At 49.4% G+C, this 15322-nt stretch overlaps 1 non-coding gene across 1 annotated transcript; it reads right to left on the bottom strand.

Moving 5' to 3' along the window:
- Positions 1-14928: 14928 nt before the first annotated feature.
- Positions 14929-15020, bottom strand: TRNAY-GUA (transfer RNA tyrosine (anticodon GUA)). The gene is given in 2 exon segments: positions 14929-14964; positions 14984-15020. It is a non-coding gene; the product is annotated as a tRNA-Tyr (tRNA).
- Between the last annotated feature and the right edge of the window lie 302 nt (positions 15021-15322).

The raw sequence follows: 15322 nt of genomic DNA, 5'->3' as shown, positions 1-15322 counted from the left end.
CTTTTAGAGCGCGTTTTCTGGTCTCGTGCATGAGCTCGCGGGTGTGGTTCTGGTGGTAAGATCTACTTTCCTGGCTTAAGCGTTACTCTTACTCGAACGATCATGGCTTCTACACCTGCCATCAAATTTCTCCAAGCCAACATCGACCACATCCACGATGCAACCAAGGTGTTGGTAGATTACATGGATCGGGGTGAATTTGCGTGCGTCCTAGCATCCTAACCACACATACGAGAGGGCAGAATTGCCAACTTGCCGCACACCCTTACCACCTTCAATGCTCCGATGAATCCGTGCGTAATGCTGCTGGCACGGGCTACCGACTTTGACCTGTTTCCGGTTTATATCTCGCAGCACGTCGTCGCGATTAGCTGCGATTAGCAACACTACCTCCTGCTTCAGTCCTCCTGCCGGGTTGAACGGTTGTGTTTCGATCGCATGCAGGAGAGGTGACAGCACGCTCATCGCTTGGCACTCCTCAAGGATCACCTATCGGCCCACTCTTATGGAATGTCGTTATTCATTCGCTATCCGATCTTGACCTTCCTGAGGGCGCACACATACAAGCCTATGCGGAAAACGCAGTTCTACTTATTACTGGTACTTCGTGTTTGCAACTGCAGGCCTTAGTGAATCGGTCCTTACCTTGTCCTGTAATTGGTCTAGGCAGAAAAAGGTCCAAATAAGTCATCCCAAATCGTATTTGTCTTTTTTAAGAATGGCCACATTGGAACGTCTAAACGGCGGCCGTCCATCCGCTTGGATGGCGCTTTCTTGCAGTGCAAAGACCTCATCAAGCTACTTGGTGTTGTTTTTGACTTCATACTTTGCGCCAACCCTGGCATCATACAAGATGTGGACGTGCTCAGCAAGATGCGCTGCAGTGACCATAGGATGGTAAAACTCGAATTAGCCTAGACCTGAGGAGGGAACGGAATAAAACCGGTACATAAGAAGCCGGTCAATGGGTTAGCGGTAAGAGGGAAAATAGAGGAATTCCAGATCAAGCTACAGAACAGGTATTCGGTTTTAACTCAGGAAGAGGACCTTAGTGTTGGAGCAATGAACGACAGTCTTGTCGGCATCATTAAGGAGTGTGCAATATGAGTCGGTGGTAACTTCGTTAGACAGGCTACCAGTAAGCCATCGCAGGAGACGAAAGATCTGATCAAGAAACGCCAATGTATGAAAGCCTCTAACCTTACAGCTAGAATAGAACTGGCAGAACTTTCGAAGTTAATCAACAAGCGTAAGACAGCTGACATAAGGAAGTATAATATGGATAGAATTGAACATGCTCTCATGAACGGAGGAAGCCTAAAAGCAGTAAAGAAGAAACTAGCAATTGCCAAGAATCAGATATATGCGTTAGGAGACAAAGCCGGCAATATCATTACTAATGTGGATGTGATAGTTCAAGTGGCCGAGGAGTTCTATAGAGATTTATACAGTACCAGTGGCACCCACGACGATAATGGAAGAGAGAATAGTCCAGAGGAATTCGATATCCCACAGGTAACGCCGGAAGTAGTAAAGAAAGCCTTGGGAGCTATGCAAAGGGGGGAGGCAGCTGGGGAGGATCAGGCAACAGCAGATTTCTTGAAGGATGGAGGGCAGATTGTTCTAGAAAAACTGGACACCCAGTATGCGCAATGCCTCATGACCTCGAGCGTACCGGAATCTTGGAAAGAGGCTAACATAATCCTAATCCATAAGAAACGGGACGCCAAAGACTTGAAAGATTATAGACCGATCAGCTTACTGTCAGTTGCCTACGAACTATTTACTAAGGTAACCGCAAATAGAACAAGGAACACCTTAGACTTCTGTCAAGCAAAGCACCAGGCAGGATTCCGTTAAGGCTACTCAACAATAGACCATATTCACACTATCAATCAGGTGATAGAGAAATGTGCGGAATATAACCAACCCTTTTATATAGCTTTCATTGATTACGAGAAACGTTTGAATCTGTCGAAACCTCAGCAGTCATGGAGGCATTACGGAATCAGGGTGTAGAAGAGTCGTATGTAAAAATACTGAAAGATATCTATAGCGGCTCCACAGCCACCATAGTCCTCCACAAAGAAAGTAACAAAATCCCAATAACTAAAGGCGTCAGGCAGGGAGATACGATCTCTCCAATGCTATTGACAGCGTGTTTACAGGAGGTATTCAGAGACCTGTATTGGGAAGAATTTGGCATAAACGTTAATGGAGAATACCTTAGTAACTTGCGATTTGCTGATGATATTGCCTTGCTCAGTAACTCAGGGGCCCAATTGCAAAGCTTGCTCACTGACCTGGAGAGGCAAAGCAGAACAGTGGGTCTAAAAATTAATCTGCAGAAAACTAAAGTAATGTTTCACAGACTAGGAAGAGGACAGCAATTTAGAATAGGTGGTGAGGCACTCGAAGCGCTAAGGGAATACATCTACTTAGGGCAGGTAGTGACGGCGTATCCGGATCATGAGACTGAAATAATCAGAAGAATAAGAATGGGCTGGCGGGTGTTTGGCAGGCATTCTCAGATCATGAACAGCAGGTTGCCATTATCCCTCAAGAGAAAAGTGTATAATAGTTGTGTCTTACTAGTACTCACCTACGGGGCAGAAACCTGGAGGCTTACGAAAAGGGTTCTACTTAAATTGAGGACGATGCAACGAGCTATGGAAAGAATAATGATGGTTGTAACGTTAAGGGATAAGAAAAGAGCAGATTGGATGAGGGAACAAACGCGAGTTAATGACATCTTAGTTGAAATCAAGAAAAAGAAATGTGGGGGGGGGGGGGGCATGGGCAAGACATTTTATGAGGGAAGATAACCGATCGTCATTAAGGGTTACGCACTGGATTCCAAGGGAAAGGAAGGGCAGCAGGGGGCGGCAGAAAGTAAGGTTGGCGGATTAGATTAAGAAGTTCGCAGGGACGACATGGCCAAATTAGTACATGAGCGGGGTTGTTGGAGAAGTATGGCAGAGGCCTTAGCCCTGCAGTGGGCTTAACCAGGCTGCTGCTGCTGCTGCTGCTGCTGATGATGATGATGATAATGATGATGATGGTGATGATGTTTTTGATGATAAATTTATTTTTTTGCCCACGTTCAATATATAATATCTAAAGCTAAGGTATTGGCTGTTCGATTACGAAATTTTATACCATTACATCGCACGCTACCTCCGGCAATTATTCTTCGGCTGTGCAGACAGGTTTTGCTACTTGCAACTGCATACGCGTCTCCAGTTTGGTGGCCTCCCTTCCCCTCTGTCCACCTTACCACACGTGTCTTATCCGCCCAGCAGTCCCTTCTCGTCGCCATGACGGGTGCCTATCACATGACGCCTGCGTCGGCTGTTCATGTCTTAGCAAACTGCCCTCCATTAACTGTGGAACTGGATTGCTTGGCGACGGAACTTTCTTTATTCACCCTTCGCCAAGTGATGCGCTATCACCATCCAACTTTCGCACCCAACCAAATCGACTTCTCCTGTCACCCATGGAATGAGCACCCTAGCGAGAAATTCCGGTTTCACTTCACGCGACTTACTGCTGATCTAGCTAATCACTTTCCCTGGTCCCCGTCCATCATGTTTACACGGACGGTACCTTCACCACCGCCCCAGCGGCACCGCGTTTGTCGCATTTGATCGGTGTGGTCACATTGTCCGTGTAAGCTAGTTTAAAGTTCTCAATGCGTCTAGTGCGTTCGGCACTGGGATGTGTGCTTTTGAGGAGGCCCTCGCATATATTGCTACCTTGCACACCACAGTCTACTTACACTCTGCTGCTGACTTTGTCGCGGCTGCGCGGTGCGAGTGAGCAGGTACGGCGGATCAGAAGAGCACTACATTCCCTGGCAAGAAATGGTCCTGGTGTTCTGTTATTTCACGTACCAGTACATCGGGGCGTGCTGGGAAATGAGTTTTGCAATGCTGCCGCTTTGTCAGCGTGCACTACAGGTGCTCTTCGCTCAAGCGCTCTCACGATGCGATCGATAAGAACGAAGTTTTGTGCGATTGCCAAGAACCAGTGGCATCAATACTGGCAGAGGGAGGGGAAAAGCAGCTGCCTTTACAACTGGGTTAACAGTGTCCGTTCTATACCCTGCTGGTTCCGCCCAAACCGGCATGGGCACTTTCCCTGTTACTTACACCGATTTCACCTTAGTGCCACAAACCTGTGTGCGTGTGGCGCAGAGTGCGAGTGGGCGCAACATTATTTTTCCGCGTGCCCACGTACTGCGCACATAGTGGCTCAACTGTGTGCCGACTTTCGTAATTAAACATGTGACGCCGTCGGCTTACCCCACTTTTCTTCAAAACAAACGGCAGCGAGCCTTGCTACTGCAGTTAGCTCATGCCATCGTCAGTTCTATGCTATTGCGCCCTACCATCTCAAATTTTCTGGATGGCTACTAACTTCTTTTCTTACCCCATGGCCTCTTTCTGTCTCCCCTTCATTTATCTGGCGATATTTTATTCATGTTTATCTTTTTCACATTTTGCATGCCTGTTCGCTGCCATTTGCACTGCTCATACCTACCGTTGTGGGGTGACTACCCCGTGACTCATGGCGCTAACTTCATGCTACATCTCTATTACCTTCCTTTCCTTTTCCCCCTCTTCATTGTCTTCTTTTGCTCCCCCTCCGCTGCTGCGTTTCTTACTGCTTTACGGTCTTTGTTGTCACGCATATTTAATGTCCACCTGCTCGGCGGCTGCCCCGGTACTCGTGCTCTCTGCGCCTGCAGGTATATTACCAGTGAATGCCGCTCACGGCCAGGTCACCTCCTCATGGCGACTTGCCATGTACATAGAACCCCTGCAGCATGGAGCGCGCCCACTGCTCTATTCTTTCTGGACTGAAGCTGGCTGATCCCCATCTGAAACCATATCTGCAATAAACCTGCAGCATCACAATGTATGCACATCACTGCCGATGCTTACCTTTCTCCTGGAGCGTGTTATTCGGTTGATCCGCGCTGCCCTTTTCTCCCGTCCTGCTCCTTATTCTCACTCCCTTCCGTCTGCCCTAATTGGCTACCGCTCCGCAAACCTTTTTGTATCTTTTTTTTTTGTTTTGTTTCTAAATATTTTTTTTTGGATTTCAGCACTGACGATCCCTATTCTTTAATCTTATGATTGGATTCATCCGCCCATTATACCTTCTGGTGGTGCGGGCTTACCCGCACATTTCTTATTATGTTCTCTTTCGTACTGGGGAAAAAAACTCAACTGAGTAAGCACCATCTGGGGAAGACGCCGCTGCTGCGGGAGAGTTACCAGCGTTGTGGAGTTTGTTAACTAGCTGGGTCTGAAGATTCTCAAAACCGGGGCTCTCAATGTCGTCCGCCGCACAGCCCGTGCCATCAGCACGCCATTTGACGTGAGCCTGGCCACTGAGGGCTGCCGATACACTTAGACAACGAAGACGGACACCTGGGGGTCCGACCACTTCCCCATCGTGCTGGCCCCGTTCAAGGGCAAGACCTCCAGGACGCGGGTGTACGCCACTGTCAAATGGAGTGCCTTCCGTAAGCTGTGCCAGCAGGACACGAGTACCAGAGCTTTCCTGCAGCTTGTGGCGGACAGCGGCCGGGCAGCCACAGTCTGGTCCACTGCGCAGGAGTGCTACTCAGCGCCAGACATTCGCCACCTCCAGCTACGACCTCACCTACAGGCGACACTGCCAACAATCGAGGCGCCAAAGCTGGCAGGGCATCTGTGCTACGATCAGGCCACCAGACAGAGCCCGAGCCTGGCGCCTGCTCAGGGCCTTGCTAATAGAGCCTCGTGTACAACGCCAGCTGCTGTCAGCCGCTAGCGTTGTACACGAGGTTGTACGGCTAGTAACTCTGGAAGTTACTAGCCGACCGGTTTACCTCCCAACCCCTGGTACAGCGGATGCACCCTCCGCCAGCTACTGAGCCTCGGCTCTTCCTCTCGCTTATTACCACCCAAAATGTGCGCTCGAGCAGATTGATGCTCTTTGCCGCTAGCCCATCCGGAGGCATGAGTTGAAGGCTGCCCTAGGAAAAAGCAAGTGACGGAGCGCTCAATGAGCCGATATAATCACGTTCCGGATGCTTCGGAGCCTGCAAGATGCAGCGCAAGATCGTCTCCTGGAGTACTTCAACACCATCTGGGGCACTGGGGCTCTCCCACACAGCTGGCTCACCACGGCGGTGAGGCCAATCCTTAAGCCACGGAAACCTTCAGCGGCACCTTCCTACAGGCCAGTCTCCCTCACGCCTGCCTCTTGTAAGGTGAAGGAGAGGATTGTCGTGGCACGCATGGAATGGATCGCCGCGCAGATGCACTGCTTCCCGGAGCAACAGACCGGCTTCCGGCGCCACCGCTCCACTGTCGACTCAATCGCGGACATCGTGGTCACACTGGATGATGCAAATGACAGCGCCCCCACATGGTCATCGAGGCCTCCTTAGATGTCCTCGGGATTACTCGCAGCCTCAGGCGCTTTGTCTACGCCTTCTTGGAGGGAAGAACGTTCCATGTATGGGGGTCAGGCGCTCAGTGCCCCTTGAGCCATCGCCACCGGCGTACCGCAAGATTCGGTGCTGAGCCCCTTCCTTCTCAGTGCAGCCATGGCAGACCTGCCAGCCGCACTACCGGCAGAGTCCCGGTACCACACACTTTGCTCCATCTACGCTGATGATGTGGCACTCTTAGTCCGGAGAGCAAGGCGGTGCCTTCGCATAGTCCGGAAATCACTGCAGGGGCCCTGGACGCCGTGACCACATTCGTCGAGAGCATCGGCCTTACCGTATCTCCTACAAAGACTGATAAACCCTACTGATAAACTCAAGGGCCGCCTCCCACCTCAGAATCCACCAGCGGAAAATCGCCACCGACCCCCTTCCGTGCAAGCAGGCGGTGACCTACCTTGGCCTCACCATAGACCACCGCCTAATGTGGATCCAGGCTACTAAGGCCCTCCGCACCAAGGTGCGCCGAGTGTATGCAGCTGTGGGCCGACTCCTGCAGCGAAGCAAGGGCAGCTCCGCCAAGTGGCCCTTGCCCCTCAACAAGGTTGCAGCGACATCGTCCCTGTTGTATGCCCTGCCACTGGTTTCCCTGACGCATACCAGGAAAGGACAACTAGAGGTCCTGCACAGGACAGCCCCCAGAAATGTACTGGCGCTTCCAAGGCACTCCACGACTGGCGCAATACTGGCACAGGCGGGTGAAGGGCCACTTTCACTGGTCATGTTGCACCGCGTACTTGGGCACATTGACAGGCTACACGGCGCACCAGATGGCCAGCATCTCCTAGCCTAGCTCCGGAGTCTGCCCGGTTCACGCATGGGCAGCCTGGGCCGCCTCTATGAGGAGACAATTCCCCACCTGTCAATGGCAGTGGCTCTTCCTCCTCCCCATCACCAACCTCGGGACGTACACCTCTTCCTCAAGAGGATAGCCAAGCGGAGTGCACCAGCCTCAGCCCTGCAGCAGGCGGCAGCCTGCAAGCACCGGGAGGAGCTGGAAGGACACCTCCTGGTAGTCACGAATGGTTCAGTCCTCCCCAGCGGGTAGGCAGCAGTGGCGTGCACAGTCCCAGCCCTCTTCATTCTGAGGTAGTGCCGGCTCCCCTTTACAGCGACTTCTACTGCAGCTGATCTCGCGGGGCTACACCTAGCTGCCGACCTTCTTGTTGAGCATCCTCCTCAGCAGCCGGTGGCGGTGGTGTGCAACTTTAATCCAGCGTTCCATGCCCTCGTCAACCAACAGCAGACAGGAATTACAGGGGTGCTGCTACTTGCCAAGCTATCGGCTCTAGCCACCACCACAATCTCTACATCCTTCCACTGGCTGCCCTCACACGTCCGGACAACCGGTAAAGTGGAGACGGATACCTACGGCAAAGCTACCTACCACGATGAAGTCCCTGTTACTAGAGTGGTAGCGGCTTCGGACTACACGAGATATATGCTCTAGCCACCGCCAGAATCTCTATATCCTTCCACTGGCTGCCTTCACATGTCGGGATCGCTGGTAACGAGGAGGCGCATACCTACGCCGAAGCTGCCCACCACGACGTAGTCACGGTTACCAGAACGGTAGTAGCTTCGGACTACACCAGATGTCTGCTACGGTACCTGCTCCTCATATTCACCCGGAGCCTCGAGTGGCTAGTTGCAGCTCCCCCAAGGAGCTGCAAGAGAATGGCCTCTCCAGAAGAGACCGTTCCACACTCCTGCGTTTGCGGACTGGCTGCAGCTAGACGGCGGCCTGGCTGTACGCCAAAGGCCGCGCCACGTCACCTGCCTGCAAGAGGTGCAGAGACTCCGAGACGCTGGAGTATCCCCCCTGTGCCTGCCCATCCTTAGCGCAGGGATGCTCCATAGTCATCACCCCTTCCAGACATCAAAGCCTTCCAGCGGCCACAAAGACTGACCTGCTGTGCCCGGTGTGACCCCGGCTCCCTGCAATGCGAAGCCTGCTGGAGTTTATAGATTCCACTGGAATGGCCGCCCTATGATCGCCCACAACGACGCTGCCCACTTTGCTGATGACTGCCAGCTGTCGCGCAAAGCGGAATCTATGAGGCCTCATGCTCCCTCTTTCTCTCTCATCTTTCACTTCCCACTCCCTTTCCCCTGACGACGTTTCACCGTGCCCCTCATGGGTTGCCGAATCAAGCATCCTTCCCTTTTTAGTTCACTATAATCAGCCGTTCTTCGTTTGCATTTTACATGAACTTGCTAATGCCCGAAATTTCAATGCGAAAACATTATATGCACCATGAAGCGGAAAATTTGGCTAGCGTCCGGCGTTAACATACGATGGTACCGAAACCCATGTGTCCGAATGATGACGTCAAGTTCCAGGCGATGGACCTGCTGCGGCTCGCACTGCGAAATCCCACATTGAACAGCCACGGTGTCCGACGGATGCCGTGGCCCACATTCACAAAAATCGAATTTGCCTTATTCGAAAATTAAGTTTACCCACAACTGGCCCACCCTCAAAATCTGGCTTTGTATAATTCGAGCACATGTACAAAGTATTGTGTGGAAGACTCAGCATGCTTTTGCATTCAATGCACGTAAGGACAGCTAAGTGCCTCAATAACTTGAACTGCCATTTACGCGCTACTACACGGACAGGCCTAATGTCATTTGTCTTAATGACATATAATACTTAAGTTCGCCAGAAATTATACTGAGAAATGCGTACTCTCGACACCATATATTGCGCAGTACAGTGTAATTTAAGTATTTGAAATAGCGTCTTGTCCTGTAAGAAATAATTTATGGCCATCTTTCGACTATAACGTTCGTCATACTCGACGAACTTCCTCAGGGTGGCGTTGCAACGGCCCCGACGTGCCAAGCGCCATTTTGTTTCTGCGCTTCAGATAAACCGTGCAATGGCTGAAGTCTCTTCGGTTGGTTGCAAGATTCTAAACGACTACTATCCGCACCATAGATAGCAGACGACATTTGTGACTGCCGAAAAGGCAATGTACGGCATCTAAATGAAGCGTAAAATTTTTACACGCTGCATATTTTCACGCTGCGTGTTTTATTCACTCGCACGTGAAAACAAAAACGGAAGACACTTTGTCGAGACTAAAGTGTGAAACGGCGGAAGCCTGACACCATTGCCAATGGCGATTTGTTGCGTCAGAAATACCGCGGAAGCACACAACTTGTACACTGCTATGTGTATGTTTGTTTATTAAATGCCTGCAACGTCGTTAACGCCTATGACTATCCTTTCGGTGTCTTCTGAGTCCATCATTTCAAAGCTGTCTTCTGGGAGGATGTCGGCTTGCAACTCATGGCCGGGGAACTCCTTGTGCTTTAGTGGGTTCACATCCAGGATGGCTGCTTTGCAGCGCTGTTTGTGGATCGGGAGGAAACGCGTCTTCCATGGCAGTGTCGGGGCATAGTTTGCCATCCTCATTATCCACTTCGCTCGATTGACTTGTACTTGCTCGACTTGCCGCGGCAAGATGGCGGTCACGGCACTTCCGAGCTTCATTTGCCTTGGTACCCCGAGATACAGCGAGTCGCTTCAAACGCATTTGCCTCTCTTGCGTTGGCCCGCCACGTCCCTGGACTCTGTGGTGTCGAACGCGCCTCGCCGCCCTGATGCATGCGCTCAGCCTCTCTTGAGCGCCGCTTACGTTCAGCGGCTGCCGCACGTCGCGAGTTGGAAGAGACTTGTTTGGCGAGACGAGGCACCCTTCCCACACGATATCGCAAAGTAAACTGCCGCCGCCGCCACACCACACGAAGTAGACGGTCGGCACGTGCGCCTCGCGACAGTGACGTCAGGCCACACAGCGCCCAAGCGGGAGGCCACCTCAAGCGCCTGACGACAGTGACGTCAGGGCGCACCGTCGTCGAACACACGGCCGTCACGCGTGCCGATGTGATGAGTCATCCCGCGCGGCGCTGAACCAACCCGACACCGGCACTTGAGTACAGTGACGCCACGCACGCGAGCCAATCAGGAGGCGCACACCTGCCCCTAGCGATAGTGACGTCACGACACATAGGAGACCACTCAGGAGGCCGTAAAGCTGTGACAGTTTCTGCTAACGGCAGATGACCCTGACAATTAGCCATTGAAGACTTCCACCTGAAACGGAAAAAAGATATGGTTAATCCTTCTTTCGTAGTAATCGGTAGAACAAGTAAGTGAAACGTGTAGTTATAGAGGCCATTGCAGGTTTGCTTCTTGAACTGACGGTCCGCTGGTGCAAAAGGCAGATGATTTGCGGGCCGATGACCGTCGTGCAAGTTTGCCTGACACGCGGCGTCCGGTTCGCGAGCGGCATCGTGCTGCCGAGTCGCTTCAGCGAAGGTACGAGCATTTTCGTGCATATCGGTAGCGTCTCGGGCAGCCAGTTGAGCTGCGACGTGCTCAGCTACAGGAATGCAAGTGGCAGAATTCACAGCGTGCGCCGTGAACGCCCGAAGGCGTTCTACTTCGCACTGGCCTGTCTCTCGTTGGACCAAAGCGAGATTCGCCCGTCGACGTCGTTGCCTTTCTGCGCTGCTTTGCGAAGTAGTTTTCTTAGTTGGTGCCATCGCAAACGAAACAGTAGGGGCGTGCAAGCACTGCTGATGCAGGTTCAAGCAGCACCCTATAGGCGACGAGGAGTCACAGGCTAATCGGACGCGAAAGACAAACCATGTGCAGAAACTGTGCGTCGTATACTCAGCAGAAGGGCTACACCGCCTACACCAGGCTACACCGCGTTGGAGCCTCCGCTGAGCTGAGACTACCGAAATGCTCTCTGACCGCGCTCGTTAGTGGAATTATGCAGTCCTTCGTTTCACCGCTCCTAGATGGCGGCACCATCCCTGTCGAGAGAAGGAACATATTTTACGCATTCGCACCGACGTCGACCTTGCCGACGTCACATTGGTTATATTAAGTTGATGGTGGATCCTGTCATAAAACACTTTCGTGTTAAAAACGTGGCAGCGCGAGTGGCGCGAAAGCATAGGCTTGTTCTAACGGAAGAAGATCGGATGTGTCAGCGCTGCGTCCCGGCAACATCGACAAGGCCTTGGTGGGCCAGTCCGGGTCCCGCCCAAGGTCATGGCTCAGGGAGGCGCCGTCGTCGACCGCCAGGACCACTGAGGAAGGAAAGAATGAGGAGGGAGCGTCACGTGACAGTCTTGAAGCTAGTCTCAAAAAATGTATAGGACTGCGATTATGGGAAATAGGCCTGCACGTGATAGGCAATCGGTAGATATAGTCTGCGGGCTTTGGTTGCGTCGCTGCGTCTACTGCGGGGGTTTTGGAATACGCGCACATAGTAGGCGCGGCAAACGGACGCCGAGATCGGATGACGGCGGAAATGCATGCTGCTGGCCGAACGTTGCCGAGCAGGTAAAGAACGCTCTGTCGCTTCCCGTCACCAGTCATAACGCAGCTGATCTTGTTCACCGAACGCGCTCTTGAGAGCAGCCCGATACTAATGCGCAAGCGCTGTGTCACATGGCATTTTTCATATTTCGCGGGCTTTCTTTGCAACCCGGATGAAAGGACTACGTGAGCCGTATCGTACAAGAAACAACTCGAACGGTGGTTTCTGAACGGACTCTACAAACCTGTGCATCACAGTTGGGGTCTTCAGCCAATAATTTAAAAAGTTTGGTAAACTAACTTAATGAGTGCTTTATGGGGTAAACAAAAAAAAATGCCAGAGTAAGTGTAGGCCAGTGCGATGAGTATGCGTTCGGATTAACTTTCATTTTTAATATCTCGGCTCAGGTTACGTGGGCACCCTACATAGCGCTCTCATCGTGATTTCCTACCGTTTTCACTGTACGCACGTATTACACTTTCCAGTAAAGTGCTAATACATATGTGTCTGACAAACTGTGACATCAAGCTAACTATGACAACCGATTATTACGTGATAGAACTGGCCACTTATAACTTTTTGTTTCGTTCCAAGAAGCCTTCCAATTCATACTCACTAAAGGAAGAAGATGCGGCAGTGCAAGTTGTAAATGAAAGGGGCATCAGCCTTTTCTGACAGTTAGCACACCTGGAATGAACCGGGGAGAAATACTGGCTATTTACAACATTAACATTTTGCGCGAGACCTTGTTAAACAAATAATAATGCGTTTTCAAGAAAGATGATAAAAAGAAATAAACAATCAAGAAAGCCGGCAACGGGTAAGGATCTTCTGAAAATAATTAAAGCTCCTAACGCATTATTTACCTGACTGATAACACCTGGAGATATAGATGTATTAAAGAAATCAAGAATGACAAAACATAACTTTTATTTCAAGAAACCTCGCATTATTTATGCCAACACTTTTGCTAACATTCATCATGATTCACAAAAACACAGAGCGCGCAGTTAAGAAATTACTAGGCATGACTGAAACCTGGATGCCAGATGTAATAAAATTAGAGTAGAAATATTTTGGAATGTCCCTTTCCGATGAGTGCAATGCGTATATTTCTTTAATTTCGATACATCTTCATTAGCAGGGAGTGATCACTGCATCAACTATATCGAGTGTGATATACCATATTTAATTTTGATATATCCTACCCTCCCTACTAAAAAACAATTAAGAGCCTTAAGGCTCAATGCTCTTGCAGTTGCGATGGCACTCAGCTCGCGCCAACAAAAGCAGTCTCTGACCTAATTTGTGAGCTACTCAACTCTCGAAAAGATGCGATACTGTCTACTGGAATACTTCCAGAACAAAGGGAAGCAGTAAGAGGTTCTGCTTTGCAAAAGGGAGGGATTTCAACTGCATTAATAATTATCGGCCGATATTGATTTTCTCAATATTTTTGTAAAATATTTGAGAAAGTGATCGAAGTTCTAATAATATGTCATATACAGAAGCACATATTATTAGCACCAAAGCATTACAGATTTCAGAACGGCGCTGCCAAATATCCTCACAAAATTAGCCAGCAACCCTGAACACCTTTACAGTTAAGGGATGTTTTTTATATTCCAGGAGAACATTCGATTCCTTCAAACGTACCGTACTTAAGACAATTACCATGCTACATCATTAGAGACACCACCTCTAAACCTTCTCCAAAGTTGTTGATCTAAACACTAACGTTCTGTCACTATTAAATCGTATTGTCATAAAAGTCCAGTTATTTTTAGTGTGCCTTCTACTCTTCCTCTCATATGTAAACGATTTTGTTTGTATTCATCGAACCCGTAACATGGTCGTTTTTGCTGACTACACAAATATAATTGTCGCTTTGTGAAATTGTTGTCACTAATTCAACTGCAGCTGCGTAGCTTGGACACTTACCTAAGCGACGTGACGCTCATTGATTTTTTTTTCAAATGTAGCTGAAACATAAACATAACAAGCCAGCGAACGTTTCTGAAACATGTTTGCTCAATTCATAGACCGTAGAGCACGTTTCTGAGAATCAATGGACTTAAGCAACGTTTCACAATAACCTCAAATGGGCATTACACACGAATCACCTTACATGTAAAACAGCACGGTCGATTGATTTATTGAACAGATATCGGGCGTTGTTGCCAATGAGTCTAAAACGGCAGCGTTCCGATTGAAGTATTCTTTATTTGCATGGGGCGTATCATCTGCAGCTGCATTACACAGCATATATATACTTTAAAAGATAGGCATTAAGAATAATCGAAAATCAATCAAAGCATAACAATACTTCAGCATTACTTGAGTGCCGCGGATATTATCTTTTCAAACTTTATATTCCCTGTGCTTATCAGAAGTAATATTTTCTCAAACTAAAAGTAACCGCGAATTATTTTGTTTTCATATGCACTGACGTTATCCCGTTATCAATTTAGGTGCGCAAATTTCAGAAAGCTGACAGAATGAGGCAACTTACTGGAGTTTCAAATTTGGAACTTTCTAAATAACTATATTAGTATAATATATTTATTAGACGGATCAACATCCTTGGTTTCTTATAGAAAACGTAACAAAACTACAATTTTTCGCAACACACTAGCCTTTTCAGAAATGCTGTGTGGATCGTTTTAGCTTATGCATACCCACTTAATGTATGTCTTTTACGTTCTTTTGCGGTTTATTTAAGAGGTTACTACTGGACTTCCATGGTGTTAACATTGCACACTAATTATGCGATGTGTATAGAATGTGTTCAGTCATTTCTTCTGTCACGTTTGTATATTATACGCAACCATGTTCACCAGAAACTAAAACTGTTGGGCTTCACGTACGGTGGCTCCGAGGGCCCAGTCAGGCGACTGATTCTGATAGGGTCGCCTTTAGCCAGAGTCACTTCATTTTGTGCTGTATCCTATAAACACATAAATGAAGGGATAATAAATAAGTAAACAAATAAATAGTGAGAAAACCCGCAGTGACGCACCATTTAATATGCAGAGTATTTCATTCTATCTCCAATACCCAAAAGTGCGGAAAAAATTATCCGTCGAGCCGGATTCGAACCAGCGACCTATGGATGCCCGCGCCGCATCATCCTCTACAGTCCACCGCTCTACCAATTGAGCTATCGACGGAACACCTGGAGGTCCTCCTGAGGGAGAGCTTGAGATTGGAGTGGGTCACACGGAGAGTGAAACACTTCAGCGCTGGCGGGGACATGCCAAGAGTCCTCCTTGAGAAACTGGTTCGGCGAAACGCGGCATCCATCGTCGCATAAACACAGAGCTGACTGAGTGTCGGCTGGCGCCTCACATTACCCTGGCTTGTAGAACTTATTAGCAATCGCAATTAAAGCTAGCAATTAGAATGTTCAGGAGCGACCCCTATAGCTTACCTGTGACGCGCTTCCACCATATCTTTCAACGCTGCCGGTCGC

The sequence above is a fragment of the Dermacentor variabilis genome, chromosome 6 (assembly GCF_050947875.1).
Source record: "Dermacentor variabilis isolate Ectoservices chromosome 6, ASM5094787v1, whole genome shotgun sequence".
Taxonomy (NCBI): Eukaryota; Metazoa; Arthropoda; class Arachnida; order Ixodida; family Ixodidae; genus Dermacentor; species Dermacentor variabilis.
This window is presented reverse-complemented; position numbering and strand designations above follow the sequence as displayed.